The sequence below is a fragment of the Hordeum vulgare genome, chromosome 7H, assembly GCF_904849725.1.
Source record: "Hordeum vulgare subsp. vulgare chromosome 7H, MorexV3_pseudomolecules_assembly, whole genome shotgun sequence".
NCBI lineage: Eukaryota > Viridiplantae > Streptophyta > Magnoliopsida > Poales > Poaceae > Hordeum > Hordeum vulgare.
This window is the reverse complement of record NC_058524.1, coordinates 628,698,235-628,725,147: the sequence shown is the minus strand read 5'-3', so window position 1 is coordinate 628,725,147 and position 26,913 is coordinate 628,698,235.

The window sequence follows — 26,913 nt, the reverse complement described above, 5'->3', positions numbered from 1 at the left end:
TCACTCGGAAGGACTGCCTCTGCTCCATAAACGAGGAAGAACGGGGATCGCCCTGTAGATCTATTTGGAGTTGTGCGGAGGCCCCACGGCACCGAAGGCAGCTCGGTGACCCATGCGTCGGCGGCATGTCCAACTTCTCGCAGGAGGCGAGGCTTCAACCCTTGAAGAATAAGTCCATTCGCCCGCTCTGCTTTCCCGTTTGTTTGGGGATGCGCCACAGACGCAAAATCCACTCCGAGTGCGCACTAAAAGATGAATTTGTCCGAGTCAAAGTTTGTGCCATTGTCAGTAATTATGCTGTGCGGAACCCCAAATCTGGCGATGATGTCTCTCACAAATTTGATGGCCGTAAGGGCGTCGAGCTTCTTGATGGGCTTGGCTTCAATCCATTTGGTGAACTTGTCGACTGCTACCAACAAATGAGTGAATCCCCCTTGGTCTGTTCTGAATAGACCGGCTGTATCTAATCCCCACACTGCGAACGGCCAAACAAGAGGGATTGTCTTCAGCGCAGATGTTGGCTTGTGGGACTTGTTCGAGTAGAACTAACAGCCTTCGCATCGGTCGACCATATCTTTCGCCATTTCATTCGCCTGCAGCCAGAAGAAACCAGCTCTGAATGCTTTGGCGACGATCGCTCTTGAGGAAGCATGATGGCCGCAGGTTCCCGAGTGAATTTCTTCCAGGATCAACTGTCCCTCCTCAAGGGAGATGCATCGCTGAAGGACGCCTGAAACACTTTCCCTGTACAATTGGCCATTAATGACGGTGAATGACTTCGACCTGCGGACGATCTGCCTCGCTTGGACTTCGTCTTCCGGTAACTCTTGCCTCAGGATGTACGCAATGAACGGCACAGTTCAATCGGGGATGAGAGCAAGAATCTCCATGATCAAATCAACCACAGCGGGGACCTCGACTTCGGTCGGATCTGTTGAGCCCTTTGGTTGTACTGGTTCCTCTGTGAAAGGATCTTCTTTTACTGAGGGAAGGTGTAGGTGCTCGAGGCAGACATCACTTGGGACTGGTCTCCGAGTGGATCCAAGTTTCGCATATTCGTCAGCTGCTTGCTTTTTCAGTCGCGGAACATGGTGAAGTTCCAAACCTTCAAACTTCTTCTCGAGCTTCCACACTGCATTGCAGTACGTAGTCATGGTGGGGTTCCTTACATCCCACTCCTTCATCACTTGATTAACCACCAAATCTGAATCGCCATAAACCATCAGGCGACGGACGCCGAGTGTGATGGCCATGCGCAATCCATAAAGGAGAGCTTCATATTCTGCCTCATTGTTGGAGGAATCGAAATATATCTGCAACACATACTTAAGTTTATCACCTTTTGGCGATATGATCACTACGCCAGCGCCGGAGCCATTCAACATCTTGGACCCGTCGAAGAACAATGTCCAACGAGCCGAGTAGATGTGAGTCGGTTGCTGTTGCTCTACCCATTCTGCTATGAAGTCAGCCAGAGCTTTAGACTTTATAGCCTTCTTGGCTTCGAACTTGATGTCGCAGTATAACATCTCCATTGCCCACTTCTCCACTCGGCCTGATGCGTCCCGATTGTGGAGGATTTCCGACAACGGAGCATCAGAAACGACAGACACCGATTGGTCTTGGAAATAATGAGCGACCTTCTTCGCAGTCATGTAGATCCCGTAAATAAGCTTTTGATAATGGGGATACCTCTGCTTGGAAGGAGTTAGGACTTCGGAGACATAATATACTGGCCGCTGAACCTTGTACGCTTTGCCGTCTTCTTCGCGTTCGACTGTGAGAACAGTGCCGACAACTTGATTTGTAGCCGCTATGTACAGAAGAAGGGGTTCTTTACTGAGCGGGGCAGTAAGAACCGGTTGGGTGGAAAGCAGGGCTTTGAGTTCGTCGAATGCAATTTGGGCTTCGTCTGTCCACTCGAAAGTATCTGATTTCTTCATGAGTCGGTACAGAGGTAGCGCCTTCTCGCCGAGTCGACTGATAAACCTGCTCAAAGCCGCTAGGCAACCTGTGAGCCTTTGAACATCATGTATTCTGACCGGCCGCTCCATTCGGACGATGGTCCCGATCTTTTCGGAGTTGACATCCATCCCTCGTTCGGAAACGAAGAAACCGAGTAACTTTCCGCTGGGAACACCGAATGAACACTTGGCAGGGTTGAGCTTGATATCATACCTACGAAGGTTGGCGAATGTTTCTGCCAAGTCAGTCAGCAGGTCGGAACCTTTGCGTGACTTGACTACGATATCATCCATATACGCCTCCACATTTCGACCGATCTGGTCAAGGAGGCATTTTTGGACCATGCGCATAAAAGTTTCTCCTGCATTCTTCAAACCGAATGGCATAGTGATGTAGCAGAAGCACACGAATGGAGTGATGAAGGCTGTTTTTAATTCATCGGGACCATACAGACGGATCTGATGATAGCCCGAGTAGGCATCAAGGAATGACAAACGCTCGCAACCCGCAGTCGAATCAATAATTTGATCAATGTGGGGGAGCGGGAAATGGTCTTTCGGGCAGACCTTATTGAGATGCTTGAAGTCGATGCACATTCGGAGAGACTTGTCCTTCTTGGGCACCATGACAACATTGGCGAGCCACTCGGAGTGGTGTACCTCGCGAATGAAGTTGGCTGCCAAAAGTTTAGCCACCTCATCTCCGATTGCCTTCCTCTTGTGCGCGCGGATCGACGCAGGCGTTCTCGGACGGGCCGAGCAGCAGGATCCACATGGAGTCGGTGCTCAGCCAACTCCCTGGGTACACCTGGCATGTCAGCGGGCTTCCATGCGAAAATGTCCCAGTTCTCACGGAGGAATTGGATGAGCTCGGCTTCCTATTTTGGATCGAGGGTGCTGGAGATGTTCGTCGGGGCAGCGGTGTCGTCCGTCGGGTGGATGCTGACCTTCTTTGTGTCTCCCGCCGACTGGAATGCGGACTCCGAAGCTAGCTTCTTCGAGCGCATCAAGTCAGCGGGGTCGGCTGTCTTCTTGTACTCGTCCAGCTCGAGGATAGCCATCTGCTAATCGGCGATCCTCGACCCCTGCTGCAAACACTCCTCGGCCCGCTGTCGATTTCCTGTGATAGTGATCACACCTTTGGGACCCGGCATCTTCAGCTTCAGATACACGTAACATGGACGTGCCATGAAACGCGCATATGCCGGACGGCCCAGAATCTTATGGTATGCACTCTGGAAGTCCGCCACCTCGAATGTCAGCTTTTCCTTGCGGAAGTTCTTGTAGGAGCCGAAAACGACGTCCAACGTGATCTGGCCGAGTGAATTGGCCTTTCGTCCAGGGACGACTTCGTGGAACTGCATCCTGGTCTCGCTAAGTTTGGACATCGGAATGCCCATCCCCTTGAGAGTGTCGGCGTACATGATGTTGAAGCCGCTGCCGCCGTCCATGAGGACTTTGCGCAGTCGGACTCCTTCCACCATCGGGTCGACGACCAGAGCCTGCCGCCCTGGGGTGGGCACGTGTGCTGGATGATCCGACTGGTCAAAGGTGATCGCAGTCTGAGACCATTTGAGGAACGTGGGGTTGGTTGGGGTGGCCATGTTCACCTCCCTGTTCACCAGCTTCAATCGGCTCTTGCTTTCCACGTCAGCAAAAATCATCAGTGTTGCATGGACTTGGGGGAACGGATCCTCCTTGTCATCATCATCCTGTTCATTGTCCTTTTCACTCGGCTACCCTTCGCCGAACCCTTGGATCAGGAGGCGACATTACCGAGTGGTGTGCTTCGGGAATATGGCGTTGCCTTCTTCGTCCATCTTCTTGTGGATTGGACATGGCTGATCCAGGATGGAGTTTCCGAACTGCTTCTTCTTGGGGGTGAACTGGGCTTTCCCCTTGCCCTTGAACTTGGCATTGGTAACGGCTGCTGCCTCTGCCTGCGGAGTGGACGGAGCTTTCTGCTTCTGCTTCCGAGTGCTGTTCCCATCTCCATCGGCGACTGTTTTATGCTTGCCACTACGTATGTGGTCCTCTTCTTCGCCATTTGCATAGCGTGCGGCTATATCCATCATCTTGCTCATGGAGATGTCGCATGTACGACCGAACTTCAGGTACAGATCTCTGTACCGCACGCCTTCCTTGAAGGCGCAGACTGCTTGGTGCTCTGTGACGTTCTCCACTGTGTGGTACAGGGTCGTCCAACGCTGGATGAAATCGTGCAGGGGCTCATTCTTCTTTTGGACACAGTGCTGGAGCTCCACGAGACCAGCAGGGCATTTGCACGTGCCCTTGAAGGTCCTGATGAACACTCGGGCCAGATCTGCCCAGTTGTAGATGCTTGAAGGAGCCAACTGGTTCAGCCACGCTCATGCCGAGCCGTCGAGCATCAGGGGGAGATGTTTCATGGCGACCTGGTCATCTCCGCCACCGATCTGGACCGCCACTCGGTAGTCGTCCAGCCACGTTTCTGGCTTGGATTCTCCTGTAGACTTGCTGATCCCCGTCGCCAATCAGAAGTTGGGAGGGATGTCAACTGAACGCATGGCCCGACTGAAGTACTCGGGGCTAGAGACGATGGTCCTGCTTCCACTCGGACGGTCTCTGTCGTGACCATCACGGTGAGCTCGACTCCTGTCGACCTTCCTCAGGGCGATGTACCCTCTTGCGTCGGGCCTTGGATCATATGTGTCACCGACTGAACGCCGATCATCATGATGTTGGGGCCCGTAAGGCCCACCCCGTGGAGGGGTGCGTGAACGGCGACGATCTTCGGGATTCATGGAACGGCTGCCTCCTCTACGTCGCTGATGAGAATCGGGGCTGTAAACCGACCGATGCGTGTTCGCGTGAACAGAACTGTTGTGGATCATGTTGTGTAACTGGGAGACCGCCGAATTCTGCTGCTGCACCGTGTGCAACACGGCACGAATCTGCTCGATCCCTCTACCAGCCTCTGAATCAGACGATTGGAGGGAAACGACTATCTTGGCCACGGCAGCGATGTTGAGGACGGGTGTGCGGAACACCTCCACGTCGCTCTGACGAGTGCGTCGACTGGCAGAACGACGGGGTTGACGGCGAGCGCCGGATGACTCGCCGACCTCGTGCTCGTTCCGACCAGTATGGCGGGGACTTTCATGGGAATTGGTCATGAGGACTTTGGCTGTGGGCCCGCGACCCAAGTACTCGGAAGGCAACTCAGTCGGAACTGAGTCCAAGCACTGGGACGGCGGCGCGACCACAACCGACTCGAGGACTGCCACTTGAGAGGACGCGTTCTGGCGCGCATAGGCGTGTCGCACCCAACGCTGGAGCCGCGCACGGCGGGACCGCTTGTTGCGGCGTGTGACGGGGGCGAAGATCGACACCGGAGCCGATTGCTGGAGAAGAAGGACGCCGCGGGCACCGGCACGGAAGTGCGTAGCCCCGCGACTGGGGAGCGCCTCGACGTCGAGGGGCGCATCCCGATGCCATGCCGAATCGTCGATGATGAAGGAGAGTGCGCCGAAAAGGATCTCATGACCCATGCACAAATCTCCACCGGACGACATGATGAAAAGATGAAGTCGCAAACTCGCCGGAAGTCGCTTAGACGCCTGCCCCATGGTGGGCGCTAACTGTCGTGGCTATAAGTCTGACAGTAGATGAGTAGGGTACGAAAGGATGGGCAGAGCCTTAGCTACGGTGAGGATGTATGAGTTCAGGCCCCTCTACGGTGGAGGTAAAAGCCCTACGTCTCAGTGCTCTTGGGAGCTTAGTGTCGAGTGGAATATGGGGTTACAGTAAATGCCAACCCTTGCACCAGTGGGGAAGGGCGGCTTATATAGAGTGCGTTGCCCTTCACAACGGTTCGGTAGACAGGGGTGGAGTAGTGGCGAATAAATGCCTATGTTACAGGTAACGTATGCCTTAAATAATAATAATGGTGTACGAAAACGTATGACCGTTGCCCTTCAGGGAGGTTACGATGTACATAATGGAATCCAGTCGGTACGATTAATACGCTCCGAATGCTCGTCGCCGACTGGATGATGGGGGAGTCCTCCCCGACTGGATGAGGGGAGGTCCTCAGTTCAGTCGGAACTGTCTAAGGGCCTTGTGCTTTATAATGGTAGTCCTTGGGTAGGACCTATAGGGCAGGCCTATGACCCTACCCTGGGACTATAACCCCATCATGGGTTTTCTAGTGGTTGCCTTATATATGATGTGTTTCTTGATGGCCGAAGGTTTTCCTTGTATGTGAACAAATTTCTTTAAGAAATCATGATGCTTACTTCATTTTGTTTCTCCTAAAGCTTCAGTCATTCTTTCTTGAAATGGGTTAGTTGCTGTTGACAAATAAGAATGATTGTACAAGACCCAATAGAACTTCGTATTTCTTTAGAAGAAATAGAAGTTTGTATTTGCTCTTACCAAGTAGTATATGATCTAACGAGGTTCTTGAATTATATTGTGCTCCATCTTGTCGATGCACACATTTTTTTTGTAAATTCTGTTATTTAAATACCTGTAGTGTTAGTTCACACTTTTTTGATAAATTATGTTATTTAAATACCTGCAGTGTTAGTTCACATCTTATTCTTATTTTTTGCACAGATAAAGTACAAAGCCAAGTGTGAAGCTATGAAGCCTATAAACAAAGAGTAGCATATGTATTGTAATAGTAGACAGTAGTAGGCATATCTGGGTTGTGGTGTAGTGTAAAGATTGTAATACACAAATTTAATGTTGGTTTGGACGAATTTCATTTGCTCCCTAGCCTGTTTGCAATATTGATTGTGAATGTGATTTGAATACCTATGAAATGGCAACTTGACAAGGGGACCAAGTTATGATATTTATTTGACAAAATTTGAAATTTCTCATGTGTGAGACTAATTTTGAGATGAGCATGGCATGTGGGACTAGTACAAAAATGAAATCGTGAAAAAAGAAAATCAATTGAAAGTAAAAGGCCACAACCTGAAATTAAAAAGGCTAAAATGTTCGGCCTCGCCCATGTAGCTAACCAAAACTAATACAAACAAATGTTAAAAGGCCTAATTGTTGGGCTCGGCCCAAGTAAAACACCGAATTGGACCAGGCCGAATCTTATCAACGACCAATCTAATTGGTCGTAACTTTGGATCCGACGTGACCTGGTCAAACAACCAATTACCAAAACAATTGGTCGTAAAAGCAACGACCATTCGATGACCAATATTAAAGGTCGCAAGTTAGCATATTTCTTGTAGTGCATGCTCATTCACCGTTGGAGCGCTACTACCTCCTCTTGACACCCACACCTTGCTCCATCACCCAGGCAGCAAACATAGCGCTCGTGAGCCTCGCGTCCGCACCTTGCCACCGCTTCTGAATTGTACAACGCTCGAGTGCTTTACAAGGCTCGAGTGTTTTCTGACTCTAATCTACTTTTAGATTGCCATGATGTTAGAAACTCGCTTCATAGCCATGGTTAATAGTATTAATTTGAGCATGATGTGTCCATTTGGAAATATATTTTTACATTCCAATTATGGATGCTAATAGAACAAGGGCTATGCATAATATATATAATACTTTATTTACCGATAACCCTATCCACATTATTTTGTTAAACCTCGCCCACGCTACAATGTTCGCTTTTGCATTGCGCAATCTCTCGATACTTTGGGGATTCCGAGGAGCGAGATCAGCGGCGGCTTAGGGGAAGATTCTACACCAAGACATCCCAAGGTTACATTCTTGCATGTAAGCACAACTGCATCAATTATGGCGCCCGTGCTCTAGAGGCATTTGGCAAGAACTCCAAATCCCTCGTCAAACTTCATTGTGTCATGCACCCCATAATCGCTGTGAAGGCGTGCCAAAATGACAAAGCCCATGCTATTGTCAGCAACATGTCAAAGCTCCACCACCTCAAGATAAGAAAGATGCTCATTAAGACTAAGGTTGTCTTGAGGATCTCATCCGAGTGCCATGACCTCAAGTTCATCGATTTGCGTGGTTGTTGGGACGTCGATGATAAGCTCTTGGAAGAGAAGTATCCTCGGTTGAAAACTCTCGGCCCATGCTAGGCAACTGCTATGAGAATCGATCTGGGAGGAGTGCAGCAAGGACTCGGATGATGACTACATCTACTCATGAGAATAGTTAGTGGATGATGACTCTTCATGAGAATAGTTCATGAGAACTGCATCTGGAAGGAGTGCATCATCTGTCTACTGTTCCCATAGGTAGATGTACTCGTCATCCAAGTCATCGGTGCAGTGCTCTCAAATGCTGCTCTCATAGCAGTCTCCCATGCTAGGGTCGAGGATTCCCAACCAAGAATACTTCTCTTGAGAGAGCTTAACCTTGACGTCTCAGTAAGCACACAAATATGCGAACTTCTGGTCATGGCACTTGGCGGCTATCTTCACGACATCCTTAGTCTTAATGACATATATAGGGTGTATGACTCGTCGAACTCTGACGAGGGATTTGCAGTTCTTATGGAATGCCTCTAGAGAACGGGCGCCAATCATTGTGCAGTTGCTTACATCCAGGACGTAGTTGTGCAACATCTTCCACTATGCATTTGCTTATCTCGCCCCTTAGAATCACCAAAGTTTTGAGAGATTATACACTTGCAAAAAGAAACATTGCAGAGTCAATAAGTTTAAACAAAATATTGTGGATAGGGTCACCGGAAACAAAAGTATTATATATCTGATGCACAACTTTTCTTCTAGTAGCCAACGTAATTGGAATGTAACAAAAATATATCCAAATGGACACATGATGCTAAACTTAATGAAATTAAGCGCGGCTAAGAATTCAGTTTTTGACATCATCGCAATCAGAAAATAGATTAAAGCTGGGAAGCACACTGGAGCATTGTAGAACTCGCCAATGGTTGGTAATACAATTTTAAACAAGTTCTTCTTCACGGATCTGCAGGATCTGGTACCATGTTCACCTCATTTCTAACTATCAGAAAACAGATTAAGCCAGAGGAGCATTATTGTGCTAGCATCTTGAATAGACCGCAGAGGTAATTACCATAAATACTACAAGATTACCTAATGTCTCAATCAACATCGTTTAAATATAAAATCAAATTGTTAACTAAAAAGGCTAAATGTACCATTGTCCACAAATTTGAAAACTAAATTTAAATCCTAAATAGCAATTTCTTTAACATATAGAGGTTTCCACGGTCATAAAGATGCACAAAGTGATATTTTCAAAATTAAGAATGAAATAAATTTATTTGTACTTCTGCAGCACATGTAAATCATTTAACACAATAGTCAGATTGGATAGGTAAGAGGAGAAAGAAGGCATCGACTGGGAGGGATTCACCTTTGCACAACGAGGGAGGCTGATCTAGAAGTTTTCGACCAGGGAGGTAGATCTAGAAATCGCCAACCAGAGTGTCTAGAAATCGCCAACCAGGGTGATGGATCTGGAATTCACCGGCGAGGGATATAGATCTAGAAGTTTCCGACCATCGAGGCGGATCAAGAATTCGCCAGCTAGAGTGACGGATCAGGAAGTCGCCAACGAAGGAGATAGATCTGGAAGTTTCCGACCAGGGAGGCGGATCTAGAATTCACCAACCAGAGTGGCGGATCTGGACATCACCGATGAGGGATATAGATCTGGAAGTTCTGACCAGCGAGGCGGATCGAGAATTCGCCAACTAGAGTGACGGATCTGGAAGTCGCCGACGAAGGAGGTAGATCTGGAAGTTTCCGACCAGGGAAGCGGATCTAGAATTCACCAACAAGAGTGGCGGATCTGGACATCACCGAGGAGTGGGATAGCTCTCGACATCAGGGGGAAGGGGGGTCGCTCGACGGCGAGGTGGGCACCTCTAAAAGAGGAGGGAGGTGGCATATCAGAACTGGACGACCAGTACGGGGGGGGTGGGAGGGGGGGGGGGTTGCTCGATAGCGAGGTGGCTACCTCTAGAAGGGGATCGAGGCGACATATGTATCAGAACTGGACGGCCAGTAGGGGGGTGTCGCTCGATAGCGAGGTGGGCACCTCTTGAAGGGGAGGGAGGCGGCATATCAGAATTGGACGACCAGTAAGGGGGGAAGAGGGGGAGGGAATGGCAGTGTTGGCGGGGAGGTAGAGTCATTATGGGAGTGGGATGCGTAGCACGATCGTGTTTTAGGTATTTTGACCCAACCCTCCCTATGAGAGCGCAAGTTGTGTGAGAAACACCTGAGGAGTGAAATATACGAGCCCTTTTCTCTTCCCAAATGAAAAAATCACACGCCTCGAAAGCGAGATATTTCCGGGTCCAGCATATGTATCTTCCTGGGAGCCCCGTACATGTTCCTGAATTTTCGTAAATGATTCGCGACGTGGATATACTGCTGACGCGCAATGTTTAACTCCGTTACTGAAGGTTGTTCTCATCTATAATCGAGAACATCAGGAACGTAAGCACCTTTCGCCTTAGCTGACCATCCACCACTGGTAGAAAAAGAGGCTTCCGTCCAGCCCCATAAGTCGCGACACTGTAGGAACCGCGACTAATGATTTCTTTAGTCGCGGTTCGGCAGACGAACCGCGACCAAAGGCCTGGGCCAGGGCGCTCGGTGGCCAGCTGGTGCACGTGAGGGGCTTTAGTCGCGGTTGGCCAGGCCAACCGCGACTAAAGGTGCCCAAAGGCCTTTAGTCGCGGTTTGCCATGCCAACCGCGACTAAATCTCCTCCCCTATAGATACCAGTTCAGCACACTCACTTAGCCATTTGGTGCCACTTCTCTTCACAAGCTTCACAAGGGGGTGTAGGTTTGCTTTTGGTTCCTCTTATGCACACAAGGTGTTTGATGAAATGCCCCAAGAGCGTGAAACAAACATGATATGAAGTGTTGGAGCCACACTTGAGGTTCCTCATTTATTTTTTCCTCCTCGATCGCGGTTAGCAACTTGAACCTTTCATGCATGTGTGTCATTGATAAAATATGCATGTGTGTTGTTCATTGTTTAATTTCTATTGTTTATAGCTAGTTAGTTTAACAAATGCATGATGGTTAATTATATATTTTATATTATAATAATGCAGATGAATCGGCAATGGATGTACGGTAACCGACTCTCCCGCGAGTTCACTACGGGTTTGAAAGATTTCCTCGTAGTGGCTAATGCGAACAAGCAGAAGGGTTTTGTTATCTGTCCATGTGTTGACTGTAAGAATCAGAAGGGTTACTCTTCCTCAAGAGAAGTTCACCTGCACCTGCTTCGGCACGGTTTCATGCCAAGCTATAATTGTTGGACCAAGCATGGAGAAAGAGGGGTTATAATGGAAGAAGATGAAGAAGGGGATAATTTCATCGATGAAAGCTATCTTGCTCATTTCGGTGATACTTTCATGGAGGATGCTGAAGGTGAAGGGGAAGGTGAAGGTGAAGAAGAGGCACGTGATGAGACCGTTGATGATCTTGGTCGGACCATTGCTGATGCACGGAGACGCTGCGAAACTGAAAAGGAGAGTGAGAATTTGGATCGCATGTTAGAGGATCACAGAAAGTCGTTGTACCCCGGATGCGATGATGGTCTGAAAAAGCTGGGCTGCACACTGGATTTGCTGAAATGGAAGGCACAGGTAGGTGTAGCTGACTCGGCATTTGAAAACTTGCTGAAAATGTTGAAGAATATGTTTCCAAAGAATAACGAGTTGCCCGCCAGTACGTACGAAGCAAAGAAGGTTGTCTGCCCTCTAGGTTTAGAGGTTCTGAAGATACATGCATGCATCAACGACTGCATCCTCTACCGCGGTGAATACGAGAATTTGAATGAATGCCCGGTATGCACTGCATTGCGTTATAAGATCAGAGGCGATGACCCTGGTGACGATGTTGAGGGCGAGAAACCCAGGAAGAGGGTTCCCGCCAAGGTGATGTGGTATGCTCCTACAATACCACGGTTGAAACGTCTGTTCAGGAACAAAGAGCATGCCAAGTTGTTGCGATGGCACAAAGAGGACCGTAAGTCGGACGGGGAGTTGAGACACACCGCAGATGGAACGCAATGGAGAAAGATCGACAGAGAGTTCAAAGATTTTGCAGCTGACGCAAGGAACATAAGATTTGGTCTAAGTACAGATGGCATGAATCCTTTTGGCGAGCAGAGCTCCAGCCATAGCACCTGGCCCGTGACTCTATGCATCTACAACCTTCCTCCTTGGTTGTGCATGAAGCGGAAGTTCATTATGATGCCAGTGCTCATCCAAGGTCCGAAGCAACCCGGTAACGACATCGATGTGTACCTAAGGCCATTAGTTGATGAACTTTTACAGCTGTGGGGCAGACCTGGTGTCCGTGTGTGGGATGAGCACAAAGAAGAGGAATTTGACCTACGAGCGTTGCTTTTCGTAACCATCAACGATTGGCCTGCTCTTAGTAACCTTTCGGGACTGTCAAATAAGGGATACAATGCATGCACGCACTACTTACATGAGACTGAAAGTGTACATTTGCCAAATTGTAAGAAGAACGTGTACCTTGGGCATCGTCGATTTCTTCCGAAAATTCATCCAGTAAGAAAGAAAGGCAAGCATTACAACGGCAAGGCAGATCACCGGCCGAAGCCTGCGGAACGCACTAGTGCTGAGGTATTTGATATGGTCAAGGATTTGAAAGTCATCTTTGGAAAGGGTCCTGGCGGACAATCAGTTCCGAAGGGAGCTGACGGGCACGCAGCCATGTGGAAGAAGAAATCTATATTCTGGGAGCTAGAATATTGGAAAGTCCTAGAAGTCCGCTCTGCAATCGACGTGATGCACGTTACGAAGAATATTTGCGTGAACCTCCTAAGATTCTTGGGCGTGTATGGGAAGACAAATGATACAAAGGAAGCACGGCAGGACCAACAACGTTTGAAAGACCCTGATGACCGGCATCCGGAATGGTTTCAAGGTCGTGCCAGCTACGCTCTGACCAAAGAAGAGAAGGTCATCTTTTTTGAATGCCTGAGCAGTATGAAGGTCCCGTCTGGATTCTCGTCCAATATAAAGGGAATAATAAACATGGCGGAGAAAAAGTTCCAAAACCTGAAGTCTCACGACTGCCACGTGATTATGACGCAATTGCTTCCGATTGCTTTGAGGGGGATCCTGCCGAAAAATGTTCGAGTAGCCATTGTGAAGCTATGTGCATTCCTCAATGCAATCTCTCAGAAGGTAATCAATCCAGAAGTTCTACCACGGTTACAGAACGATGTGATCCAATGTCTTGTCAGTTTCGAGCTGGTGTTCCCGCCATCCTTCTTCAATATTATGACGCACCTCCTGGTTCACCTAGTCGAAGAGTTTATCAAGTTTCCAGGCGAGGCGCCAAGGACAACAAGTCCACCCCCCTACGGTGGTGGTGGTGGCGGTGGCGGTGGTGGTGGTGGTGGTGGTGGTGACGGTTCACCTACACCTCCGTCACGTCAGCCGACGCCCCCCAGTCCACAACGTCCGGCGGGTGATCAGACGCCGCCCCCCAGTCCTCGTCCGGCGGGTGATCAGACGCCACCCCCCAATCCACCTCCGGCAAAGAAGCAGAAGCAGTCCTGGATTATTAACCCGGACCCTTATGTACCTAAGACCACAAAGGTACCGGAGCCATCACTGAAGCCTCTCCCCACAAGGCCTTGGGAACGTAGTGCCGAGGAAACTGCCGCGAGGGCGGCTGCTGATCATGAGAAATAGAAGGCGGACTGCAAGAAGAAAAGAGAGCCCGAGCCCAAGCCAGTATTTTCTGATGAGCAAAAGAAGTGGGCTAAGTCATTTTTGAGCACACCGTCCCAAGCCGCGAAGAATCTGCCTGACGACTATGCACGTGAACTTCGTAGGCAGGCACTCATGTTGAAGGAGAAGAAAGAGCGGGCGGAGAACCAGGAGAACAAAGCCTTGGAGGAGGCCGAGAAAACGGAATTAGAAAGTAAAAAAAGCGGGAAACGAGTTGCCCAGCTCGGGGAACAAAGTAAACAATCGATTGCCCCGCTTATAGTGAAAGCCGCCGGTCCGGATGACCCCGATATCATAGCAGCTGCGACAGCACATGGATTGACTGTAACGAGTGCCAGAGAACAAGCGGCCAACTTAGGTATTACTCTTCGTGAAATGTTAGGCCTTGATGAGGCGCCAGTGAAGGAGGTAGTAATTACATATGTGAAGAATGGGCCTCTCGTCGAGCCTGCGCAGGAAGAGGATCTACCTCCACAAATGAAAGGTCTGCTGAAATGGTACAAGGGTTACATAAAAAATAAAAACGCCAAAGATTATATTTATGCGGAAGTTAGATATGAGCATCACTTCAAACATTACTATGTACAAATTCATCTGAGTGAATTGTTCCAGCTTTTCAATCTGCGCGAGCTCGACAAATCTATCATCAGTTGCTACGTTCTGTAAGTGATTTATTTATACCCCATCTCGTTCATATTGCCTGCACTATATATATGTCGTAACTATATTGTTGTGTCCGCTATTATACATGCAGAATGAAGATTAAGGAATGCAGAGTAAGGAACATCCATGATGTTGGGTTCATTGACCCACACATCGTTAATGGATATGTGTTGGAGCATCACCCCGCCGACATGGAGGCAGACCTGTGGCAGTTTCTTACAAAGCAGGAACTCAAAAGTGATATTCTATTTCCTTACCATTTTGGGTGAGTGTTTCTGTCTTGAGCACATTCTCTTTTGTTTACTCCATGCATGATATGTGGCCGGCTAATCGATGAGTTATGCATGACGTACTGTGCATGTATCGTGTCCGCAGGTTCCACTGGATTCTGCTAGTAATTAAAGTTGACACCTCAGAATGTCTCGTCCACGACTCTCTGAATATGGATCCAAAGCTTTGGGGCGGCATGAGAAGAATGCTGCAGAAGTAATTATTTTCATTCATTTGCGCTCTATATCGATCGGCCTATTTCGTTCATTTCCTAATATCAAGTAACTAATAACTCTCTTGTTCATTTAATTTTCTTTGCCTCGTAGGGTTTGGAGACGGTTCGTAGATACAAAGGTCGGTGAATTCAAAAAAGAGCTAGAATTCAAAAGGTCAAAGGCTAAGAATGGTGGGGATATTCAGCCAGCGGGGACCAATCTATGTGGATACTATGTCTGTGAGATGATCCGGAGATACACCTCTGAGCGGGTTCCGAGTGATACCAATGCTCAGCGGAATAACCTCCGGGTGATGCTTAGTCCAGAAGCTCGCTTCCGACCACTTCAAGAGGAACTAGCTGGATGGTTTAGGAGGGAAGTCCTCCATCGTAAAGGAGAACACCATTACGAGGACGTAGAACTTCATATGCATTAAATTATGTATGGAAACTTGTTCAAAATTGTATATGGTCATCCGATGATATTGAATATATATTGTATATTCCTCTTGAATTCTTTTTGGTTCTAATTTCAAATTTGTTTGAAATTGTACATTCATATGCATGTATGTAGTACCGTAGAATATGTGAAACTCCTTCAAAATTAAAATAAAGCACAAAAGAAATAAAACAATACAAATTAAACAGAAAACAGGTTTAGGGGGGGGGGGCTAAACCCTGTGGCGGCCTTTAGTCGCGGTTGGCCAGAAGAACCGCGACTAAAGGTCCTCCGCCCCGACGGCCGCCTGGCGCCCACGTGGACGGGCCTTTAGTTGCGGTTCTTAAGCAACCGCGACTAAAGGGGGGGCCTTTAGTCGCGCCTATTTGATCGCGGTTGGCAACCGCGACTAATGACAGTTGCGAACCGCGACCAAAGGCCCTTTTTCCACCAGTGCACGTCATGAACATGTCCAAATTCATGGAGGAGACATCGGGCTTGTTAAGAGTAATTAATCCATGTGATTAATTAGGGGCATCCTTGTTTCCCCATATGTAATTTCTCCTTTAGCAACCGCATGGCGGCTACCTCCTGATCATGTCCCTACCAACTGATGCCCCCAAGAGGGGTCTCTTCAACTTGTATATAATCTCTACATTTGTGCTTGTTGTCTATCGGTTTCTAGTTTAACGTGTTTGGCATACTGTCTTCCAGAGCAATTTTATCGGTGAGTATCTTCCGTAGCAACGGGGAACGGCGGCAGGATAACTCCATAGATTGAGATATGCAAATAATGAAAAACGGTACCGTGTGTTCAATTTCTTTTGCATTCAATCGAGCTACGACTGCTGCTGCTTTTCATCAACATTGCTAGCGGAGTCCGCGTCCATGCGCCTGAGATGCTTCTCCACGGGATGCATCGTTTAGAGCAAACATGGCGAATCAGATGAGCGGTCGGGGCTGGATAACACAGTGCGGTGATGTGACCTTGCACGCACATGGCTGCCCAACGATGTAGTGTCGCGGCTGTCCGATTATCCCTGGCTAACTTTGGCATCTCCTGGCACAGCCCAACAATGGTGTTGGACCGGCTACCTCTGTCGAACGGGCCACAACCGGCCTTTCACCGACGCGCTACACAGCGGTGCGCCGGCTCCCCTTCAACTTGGCTTCTCTAGAGGTCGGCACGGCGTGGTAGCGCCCTGCTTTGCTGCACCAACATCTGCAGCACTCCGTTCTGCAGCATCTCCTAGCGATGTAGCGGCAGTAGCGCTACACCGCATCTCCTAGCGATGTCTTCCGGGGACAGCGGCATCCTCTCGTGCATCCGGACGCGTGGTGTTACTCGGCCTTAGCGTCCCTCCTTCGACATGAGGCCAGTGACAGTGTCGCTACCTCTTCCAAACGGTCCACAACATGGAAGTGTAGCCTAATTATCTCCCACCACTTGCATACGCTGCTACTGCGCCATACACTGCACGACGACGGGTTTAAATAGCAGGCGTCGTAGGAGAACAGTAGTTGTAGCCGGAATGGTCCGGTTCCTCTCTCATAATAATTGCAAGTAGGAGCAGCAAACACATGCATATTATATATTCATTAAAATCATCATGTGCAATGGTAATACGCAACCCATAAATATAATCCTTAATAAACGCAAATTTCGTTGATATAGGAATATTATGTGTAGGTGCAATAACAACAATTTCATGCTTAACATAAGGAAGTAAAGCGGGTGTATCTTCATAAGCATAATTCATATTTACATATTAACATCATGGCCACTAGCATAGCAAACATCAAGCTCATAAAAGGGATATTTCAAACATAGTAGCGGATAAGTATTTTCCTCGTAGAGAACCAAGCTTATGGAACCAATAATAAGAGAACCACGTGTATTCCCACATTCATCAACTACACACATAAAAGCGGACACTTGCATCCAACGCAAGAAAGAGGATTGCCAATCCATTTCAACTCGTTACTTGCGAAGATTAATGATAGATAGACAAAAGAAAAGTAAAAAAATGCAGCAATTTTTTTTTGGTTTTAGCAATATGATTAAGTAGATCCGGAAACCATAGTTTCTACTAGAGGCTTCTCTCTCGAACACATACGTATGGTGGGTAGACAAATTACACTTGAGCAATTGAGAGAAAAAACGAATAGTTATAATATTATTCGTGGAAATGATAAATATATAGGCATATGTGTGTGTGAAAATCCAGGACGATACCATGAATTATGACTTTAATAGAAACAAATTCATGTACTCTAGGGATTAACATTATTTTGTGTTGGAAATTCACATATTTGTTTTTTGTTTTGCACACCCTCATTTCTACGTATTACACAATGAAAATTTACACACATGTGCATTATACCTCCATGTATATCTATATTATTTTCACTATGTTTTGAAACATAAAAATATGAATTTTGATGAATTTAGATTATTTTTTTTTTCAAAAAATGGTCTACATGGACGTTGAACTCCAAAAACAAATTTTCAAATAACGGTCTCCATGTTTTGCACACCCTCGGTGGTAGTGTGATTGATTGAACGTGTGAATGAGATGCCAAAAAACTAGGTGCTTTTTTCCTAAATTTGCCGGCGCCAGTACGACCACCCATACAGTAGTAGTTTTTAAATATAAATGTTTTTAGCAGTTTTTACTAAAGGACTACGTATGGATGTATATAGACATATTCAGAATATAGATTCACTCATTTTGCTATATAGACATATTCAGAATATAGACTACGGGTTTAAATAGCACGCGTCGTAGGAGAATAGGCCAAAACTGCGATTTTTGCCGACCACGTCGTTCCCGTGACGTTCGGATCGCAGCGGGACCCAAAATCAGTGACTAATAGCATACAAAATTGGCCGGAATAGGCCAAAACTGCGAGTTTTCACGAGTTCTTTGTAACCGGACCCCGGGGTTCCCGAAATGTTTGGATCGCAGCGAGACCCAAAATTAGTGTGTAATAGCATACAAAACTGGCCACAATAGGCGAAAACTGCGATTTTTCACAAGTTCCCCGTAACCAGACCCCGGGGTTCCTGAAACGTTCAGATCCCAGCAGGAACCAAAATAAGTGAGTCATAACATACAAAACTGGTCGGAGTAGGACAAAACTGCGAGTTTTCACGATTTCCTTTAACCGAACCGCGGGGTTCCCGAAATGTTCGGATGGCAGCGGGACCCAAAATCAGGGACTAAAAGCATATACAAACTGGCCGGAATAGCCCAAAACTGCGAGTTTTGACGAGTTCTTTGTAACCGGAACCCGGGGTTCACGAAACGTTTGGATTGCAGCGGAAGCAAAACGAGTGAGTAATAGAGTAGAAAACTAGTCGTCATAGGCCAAAACTGCGAGTTTTGATGATTTCTTTGTAACCGTACCCCGGGGTTCCCGAAACATTCGGATCACAACGGGACCCAAAATCAGTGACTAATAGCGTAGAAAACTGGTCCTAATAGGCCAAAACAACGAGTTTTGACGAATTGTGTGTAACCGGACCCCGGGGTTCCTCAAACATTCGTATCACAGGAGGACCCAAAATGAGTGACTAATAGCATCCAATCGTGCAAAAATAAGAGAAACTGCGAGTTTTCACGAGTTCCACGTAACCGGATCCCCGGAGTTACCGAAACGTTTGGATCGCAGCGAGATCCAAAATGAGTGAGTAATAGCATACAAAACTGGCCAAAATAGACCAAAACTGCGATTTTTGACGAGTTCCCCGTAACCGGAACACGGGGTTCCCGAAACATTCGGACCACACGGGACCTAAAATCAATGACTAATAGCATACAAAATTGGCCCGAATAGGCCAAAACTGCGAGTTTTCACGAGTTCTTTGTAACCGGACCAAGGGGTTCCCGAAACGTTTGGATCGCAGCGAGACCCAAAATCAGTGAGTAATAGCATACAAAACTGGCCACAATTGCCCAAAACTGCGATTTTTGACGAGTTCCCTTTAACCGAACCACGGGGTTCCCGAAATGTTCGGATCATAGCGGGACCCAAAATCTGTGACTAGTAGCATACAAAACTGGCTGGAATAGCCCAAAACTGCGACTTTTGACGAGTTCCTTGTAACCGGACCACAGGGTTCCCGAAACGTTCGGATCACAGCGGGACCTAAAATCAGTGACTATTAGCATACAAAATTGGTCGGAATAGCCGAAAACTGTGAGTTTTGACGAGCTCAACGTAACCGGTCCCCGAGGTTACCGAAACGTTTGGATCGGAGCGAGACCCAAAATTAGTGAGTAATAGCATCCAAAACTGGTCAGAATAGCCAAAAACTGCGAGTTTTCATGAGTTCCACGTAACCGGACCCTCGGGGTTCCCGAAATGTTTGGATCGCACCTAAACCCAAAATCAGTGAGTAATAGCCTACAAAACCGGACAGAATAGACAAAAATTGCGATTTTTGACGAGTTCCCCGTAACCGAACCACGGGGTTCCCGAAACGTTCGGGTCACAGCGGGACCCAAAATCCGTGACTAATAGCATACAAAATTGGCCGGAATTGCCGAAAATTGCGAGTTTTCACGAGTTCTTTGTAACCGGACCACGTAGTTTCCGAAACTTTCGTATCACAACGGGACCCAAAATCAGTGACTAATAGCATACAAAACTGGCTAGAATAGGCCAGAACTGCGTGTTTTGACGAGTTCCACGTAATCGGACCCCGGGGTTCCTAAAACATTCGGATCACAGCGGGACCCAAAATCAGTGAGTAATAGCATACAAAACTGGCCACGATAGGACAAAACTGTGATTTTTGACGAGTTCCCCGTAACCGGACCACGGGGTTCCCGAAACGTTCGGATCACAGCGGGACCCAAAATCAGTGAATAATAGCATACAAAATTGTGAGTTTTCACGAGTTCCACGTAACTGGACCCCCGGGTTCCCGAAACATTTGGATCGCAGCGAGACCCAAAATCAGTGAGTAATAGCTTAGATAACTGGCCAGAATAGACCAAAACTGCGAGTTCCGGAAACGTTCAGTTCGTGGCGGGAACCAAAATAAGTGAGTAATAGCATACAAAATTGGCCGGAATAGGCCAAAACTGTGAGTTTTCACGATTTCCTTTAACCGGACCTCGGGGTTCCCGAAACGTTCGGATAGCAGCGGGACAAAAATCAGTGACTAATAGCATACAAAACTGGCCGGAATAATCCAAAACTTCAAGTTTTGACGAGTTCTTTGTAACCACACCCAGAGTTCCCGAAACGTTTGGATCGCAGCGGGAAGCAAAACCAGTGAGTAATGGCGTAGAAAACTGGTCGTAATAGGCCAAAACTGCAAGTTTTAACGAGTTGTGTCTAACCGGACCCCGGGGTTTCTGAAACATTCGGATCGCACGAGGACCCAAAATGAGTGACTAATAGCACAAAATGATGGCCAAAATTGTGATTTTTGATGAGTTCCCCGTAACCGGACCACGGGGTTCCCGTAAAGTTCGGATCGCAGCGGGACCCAAAATTAGTGAGTAATAGCATACACAACCCCCGCCTCCTTTCTTCCTCTCTTCTCCTTCATCCCTTTCTCCCGTGCTCTGTCCTCCCCCGCACAGCGAACCCTAGCCCATCTCTCCACCGCGCCAGCTGTCGTGGGTATAAGCCTGACAGTAGATGTGTAGGCTACGAATGAGATGGGCAGAGTCCTAGCTACGACGAGGTTGTATGAGTTCAGGCCCCTCTGCGGTGGAGGTAACAGCCCTACGTCTTAGTGCTCTCGGAGCTTGTTACCGAGTGTAATATGGAATACAATGATGTGCTAACCCCTTGACCAGTGGGGGAGGGCGGCTTATATAGAGTGCGCTGCCCTCCACAACGGTTCTGACTCAGGGGTGGAGTAGTGGCGATTGAATGCATACGTTAGAGGTAATGTATGCTCTAAATGCTAATAAACGCACCCGGAAACGTACGGCAGTTCACCTCCGGAGAGGTTACAACGTACCGAGTGTATCCAGTCGGTTGGCCTGATGGTCTCCGAATGTTAGTCTCCGACTGGATGATTTTGGGCCTGTTACCAACTGGATGATGGGAACACCTTAATTCAGTCGGGGCAGACTTAAGGTCCTGTCCCTTGTGTGGGGTAGTCCTTGGGTAGGACATGTAGGGCAGACCTATGACCCTACCCTAGGAATATGACCCCATCATTAGTCCCCGAATGGATTGGGGTTGAAACGCCGAAGCGGTGCTTGAGGTTCAGATTCGACTGGACTAGGTTCGGCTTGGGCGTTGCTTGCCTCTATCCATTTTATCTCTCCTGACCAGCGTTCCGAGTGGAAGTGCTTGCGAAACGGAATGTCGGAAACCGAGTGCTTTCGCGGCATCTTTTGACGCGACTTTTCAACTGACAGCGGCGGATTTTCTGGGATCTCAAATTTCGGGTTCCGCGCGCTCAGCGGGGATGACGTCAGCACGCTCGAGTAGCACCTGACTCCTCGATTCCCGCGCCTTCAACTCCTCCACTTATATCGTCGTGGCCGGTTGGGCTTATAAGATTTCGGGCCCGCTCGCCAGCAACCCAGTCGGTGCTCTATTTAACTCTGGGCGGCGAGACTCCTCGGTTACGCTCGCCGAATCTTTCGCTCCCGCCTGCTCCGTCTTCCACACCACCCCCTGCGCACCTACGCTTCTTCCTCCTCCTCCTCCTCGAGGATTCGCCGTCACCTCCATGACCAAGGGTCAGACCAGCAAGATGGAGGCGAGGAAGAAGAAGAGCAAGGCGGCGGCTGCTCAACGGCGGCAGCGGTCGCTGCCGGCGGGGTGGATCCAAGGAGATTTCCTCCCCTCCACGGTGACGGAGGGGGGCCTGCTGGAGCTGGTGGAGCACGGCATGCTCGTGCATAAGTCCTGGAGGCTGCCGGCGGACGACGAGGTCGAGCCGGTGCCACGGGAGGGGGAGCGTGTATTGCTCCTCAGCAATGTTCACAGAGGTTTTTCTCTGCCCCCGCATCCCTTCTTCAAAGGCATCATGAATCACTTTGGTGCTCAACTCCATCACTTCCCTCCGAATGCCATCGCCCATCTTTCTGCCTTCATTGTTTTGTGCGAGTGCTTTATCGGTTGCCCCCCCCATTGGGGTTTATTCAAACATATCTTCTCTGCCCGCTCTCAAACAATCAAACGTCTTAGTCAGTCAGACGACAAGACGCATCTCCTCCAGCTCTGCGGGGGTTTAGGGTTCCAGAAGAAGAGTCGGAGCAGCTATCCCGCTCTCCAGTTGAGCGAGTCGGTCAGGAACTGGCAGTCGACGTGGTTCTACTGCCAGGACATAGCATGTCCGAATGCGTCGACTGGGCTGCCTCCGTTTATTCTAGACTGTCCCGCTCCGCCCAAACAACTCGCGCTCTCTAAGGCCGAAAAGAACGATATCCAGCCTTTGGTTGAGGCACTCGTGGATGTTGTCAGGAGAGGGGTCACCGGTATAGACCTGCTGGAAGTCTTCCTGTTGGGGAATGTCGCATGAGAAACAAAAAATTTCCTACGCGCACGAAGACCTATCATGGTGATGTCCATCTACGAGAGGGGATGAGTGATCTACGCACCCTTGTAGATCGTACAGCAGAAGCGTTAGTGAACGCGGTTGATGTAGTGGAACGTCCTCACGTCCCTCGATCTGCCCCGCGAACAATCCCGCGATCAGTCCCACGATCTAGTACCGAACGGACCGCACCTCCGCGTTCAGCACACGTACAGCTCGACGATGATCTCGGCCTTCTTGATCCAGCAAGAGAGACGGAGAGGTAGAAGAGTTCTCCGGCAGTGTGGTGGCGCTCCGGAGGTTGGTGATGACCTTGTCTCAGCAGGGCTCCGCCCGAGCTCCGCAGAAACGCGATCTAGAGGAAAAACCGTGGAGGTATGTGGTCGGGCTGCCGTGGAAAAGTCGTCTCAAATCAGCCCAAAACCTCCGTATATATAGGTGGGAGGGAGGGGACCTTGCCTTGGGGCTCAAGGAGCCCCAAGGGGGTCGGCCGAGTCCAAGGGGGGAGGACTCCCCCCCCCCCCCAAACCGAGTTGGACTTGGTTTGGTGGGTGGGAGTCCTTCCCTTCCTTCCCACCTCGCTTTTTTTTCTTTCTTTTTGATTTTTATCTCTATGGCGCATAGGGCCCTTTTGGGCTGTCCCACCAGCCCACTAAGGGCTGGTGCGCCACCCTTATGGCCTATGGGCTTCCCCGGGGTGGGTTGCCCCCCCCGGTGAACTCCCGGAACCCATTTGTCATTCCCGGTACATTCCCGGCAACTCCGAAAAACCTTCCGGTAATCATATGAGGTCATCCTATATATCAATCTTCGTTTCCGGACTATTCCGGAAACCCTCGTGACGTCCGTGATCTCATCTGGGACTCCGAACAACATTTGGTAACCAACCATATAACTCTAATACGTATAAAACAACGTCGAACCTTAAGTGTGCAGACCCTGCGGGTTCGAGAACTATGTAGACATGACCCGAGAGACTTCTCGGTCAATATCCAATAGCGGGACCTGGATGCCCATATTGGATCCTACATATTCTACGAAGATCTCATCGTTTGAACCTCAGTGCCAAGGATTCATATAATCCCGTATGTCATTCCCTTTGTCCTTCGGTATGTTACTTGCCCGAGATTCGATCGTCTGTATCCGTATACCTGTTTCAATCTCGTTTACCGGCAAGTCTCTTTACTCGTTCCGTAATACAAGATCCCGCAACTTACACTAAGTTACATTGCTTGCAAGGCTTGTGTGTGATGTTGTATTACCAAGTGGGCCCCGAGATACCTCTCCGTCACACGGAGTGACAAATCCCAGTCTTGATCCATACCAACTCAACTAACACCTTCGGAGATACCTGTAGAGCATCTTTATAGTCACCCAGTTACGTTGCGACGTTTGATACACACAAAGCATTCCTCCGGTGTCAGTGAGTTATATGATCTCATGGTCATAGGAATAAATACTTGACACGCAGAAAACAGTAGCAACAAAATGACACGATCAACATGCTACGTCTATTAGTTTGGGTCTAGTCCATCACGTGATTCTCCTAATGACGTGATCCAGTTATCAAGCAACAACACCTTGTTCATAATCAGAAGACACTGACTATCTTTGATCAACTGGCTAGCCAACTAGAGGCTTGCTAGGGACGGTGTTTTGTCTATGTATCCACACATGTAAATGAGTCTTCATTCAATACAATTATAGCATGGATAATAAACGATTATCTTGATACAGGAATTATAATAATAACTATATTTATTATTGCCTCTAGGGCATAATTCCAACAGTCTCCCACTTGCACTAGAGTCAATAATCTAGCCCTCACATCATCATGTGAATTACATTGTAATAAATCTAACACCCATACAGTTCTGGTGTTGATCATGCTTTGGCCGTGGAAGAGGTTTAGTCAGCGGGTCTGCTACATTCAGATCCGTGTGCACTTTGCATATATTTACGTCCTCTCCCTCGACGTAGTCGCGGATGAGTTTGAAGCATCGTTTGATGTGTCTGGTCTTCTTGTGAAACCGTGGTTCCTTTGCTAAGGCAATGGCACCCGTGTTGTCACAGAACAAGGTTATTGGATTCAGTGCGCTTGGCACCACTCCAAGATCCGTCATGAATTGCTTCATCCAGACACCCTCCTTAGCCACCTCCGAGGCAGCCATGTACTCCGCTTCACATGTAGAATCTGCTATGACGCTTTGCTTGGAACTGCACCAGCTTACTGCACCCCATTAAGAATAAATACGTATCCGGTTTGCGACTTAGAGTCGTCCGGATCTGTGTCAAAGCTTGCATCGACGTAACCTTTTACGGCGAGCTCTTCGTCACCTCCATACACGAGAAACATCTCCTTAGTCCTTTTCAGGTACTTCAGGATATTCTTGACCGCTGTCCAGTGATCCACTCCTGGATTACTCTGGAACCTACCTGCCATACTTATGGCCAGGCTAACATCCGGTCTAGTGCACAGCATTGCATACATGATAGAGCCTATGGCTGAAGCATAGGGGACGGAGCGCATATGCTCTCTATCTTCATCAGTTGCTGGGCGCTGAGTCTTACTCAATCTCGTACCTTGTAGAACTGGCAAGAACCCTTTCTTGGACTGTTCCATTTTGAACCTCTTCAAAACTTTATCAAGGTATGTGCTTTGTGAAAGTCCTATCAGGCGTTTTGATCTATCCCTATAGATCTTAATGCCTAGAATGTAAGCATCTTCTCCTAGGTCCTTCATAGAGAAATTTTTATTCAAGTAACCTTTTATGCTCTCCAAAAACTCTACGTTGTTTCCAATCAGTAATATGTCATCCACATATAATATTAGAAACGCCACAGAGCTCCCACTCACTTTCTTGTAAATACAAGATTCTCCAACCAATTGTATAAACCCAAATGCTTTGATTACCTCATCAAAGCGTTTGTTCCAACTCCGAGATTCTTGCACCAATCCATAAATGGATCGCTGGAGCTTGCACACCTTGTTAGCATTCTTAGGATCGACAAAACCTTCGGGTTGTATCATATACAATTCTTCCTCAAGGAAATCGTTAAGGAACGCCGTTTTGACATCCATCTGCCATATTTCATAATCGAAAAATGCAGCTATTGCTAACATGATTCTGACGGACTTAAGCATCGCTACGGGTGAGAAAGTCTCATCGTAGTCAACTCCTTGAACTTGTGAAAAACCCTTTGCCACAAGTCGAGCTTTATAAATGGTCACATTACCGTCAGCGTCCGTCTTCCTCTTAAAGATCCATTTGTTCTGAATGGCCTTGCGGCCCTCAGGCAGTACCTCCAAAGTCCACACTTTGTTCTCATACATGGATCCTATCTCGGACTTCATGGCTTCCAGCCATTTGTTGGAATCTGGGCCCACCATTGCTTCTTCATAATTCGCAGGTTCATTGTTGTCTAACAACATGATTGATAAGACGGGATTACCGTACCACTCTGGAGCAGCACGTGGTCTCGTCGACCTACGTGGTTTGACAGAAACTTGAACTGGAGTTTCATGATCATCATCATTAACTTCCTCCTCAACCGGCGTCGCAATGGCAGAGGTTTCCCCTTGCCCTGCGCCACCATCCAGAGGGATGAAAGGTTCGACAACCTCGTCAAGTTCTATCTTCCTCCCACTCAATTCTCTCGAGAGAAACTCCTTCTCGAGAAAAGCTCCGTTTTTAGCAACAAACACTTTGCCCTCGGATTTGAGATAGAAGGTGTACCCAACTGTCTCTTTTGGGTAACCTATGAAGACGCACTTTTCCGCTTTGGGTTCCAGCTTTTCAGGCTGAAGCTTTTTGACATAAGCATCACATCCCCAAACTTTAAGAAACGACAACTTTGGCCTCTTGCCATACCACAGTTTGTATGGTGTCATCTCAACGGATTTTGATGGTGCCCTATTTAAAGTGAATGCAGTTGTTTCTAATGCATAACCCCAAAATGATAACGGCAAATCAGTAAGAGACATCATAGATCGCACCATCTCTAATAGAGTGCGATTACGACGTTCGGACACACCATTACGCTGTGGTGTTCCAGGCGGTGTTAACTGTGAAACAATTCCATGTCTTAAGTAAGTACCGAACTCGAAACTCAGATATTCACCCCCACG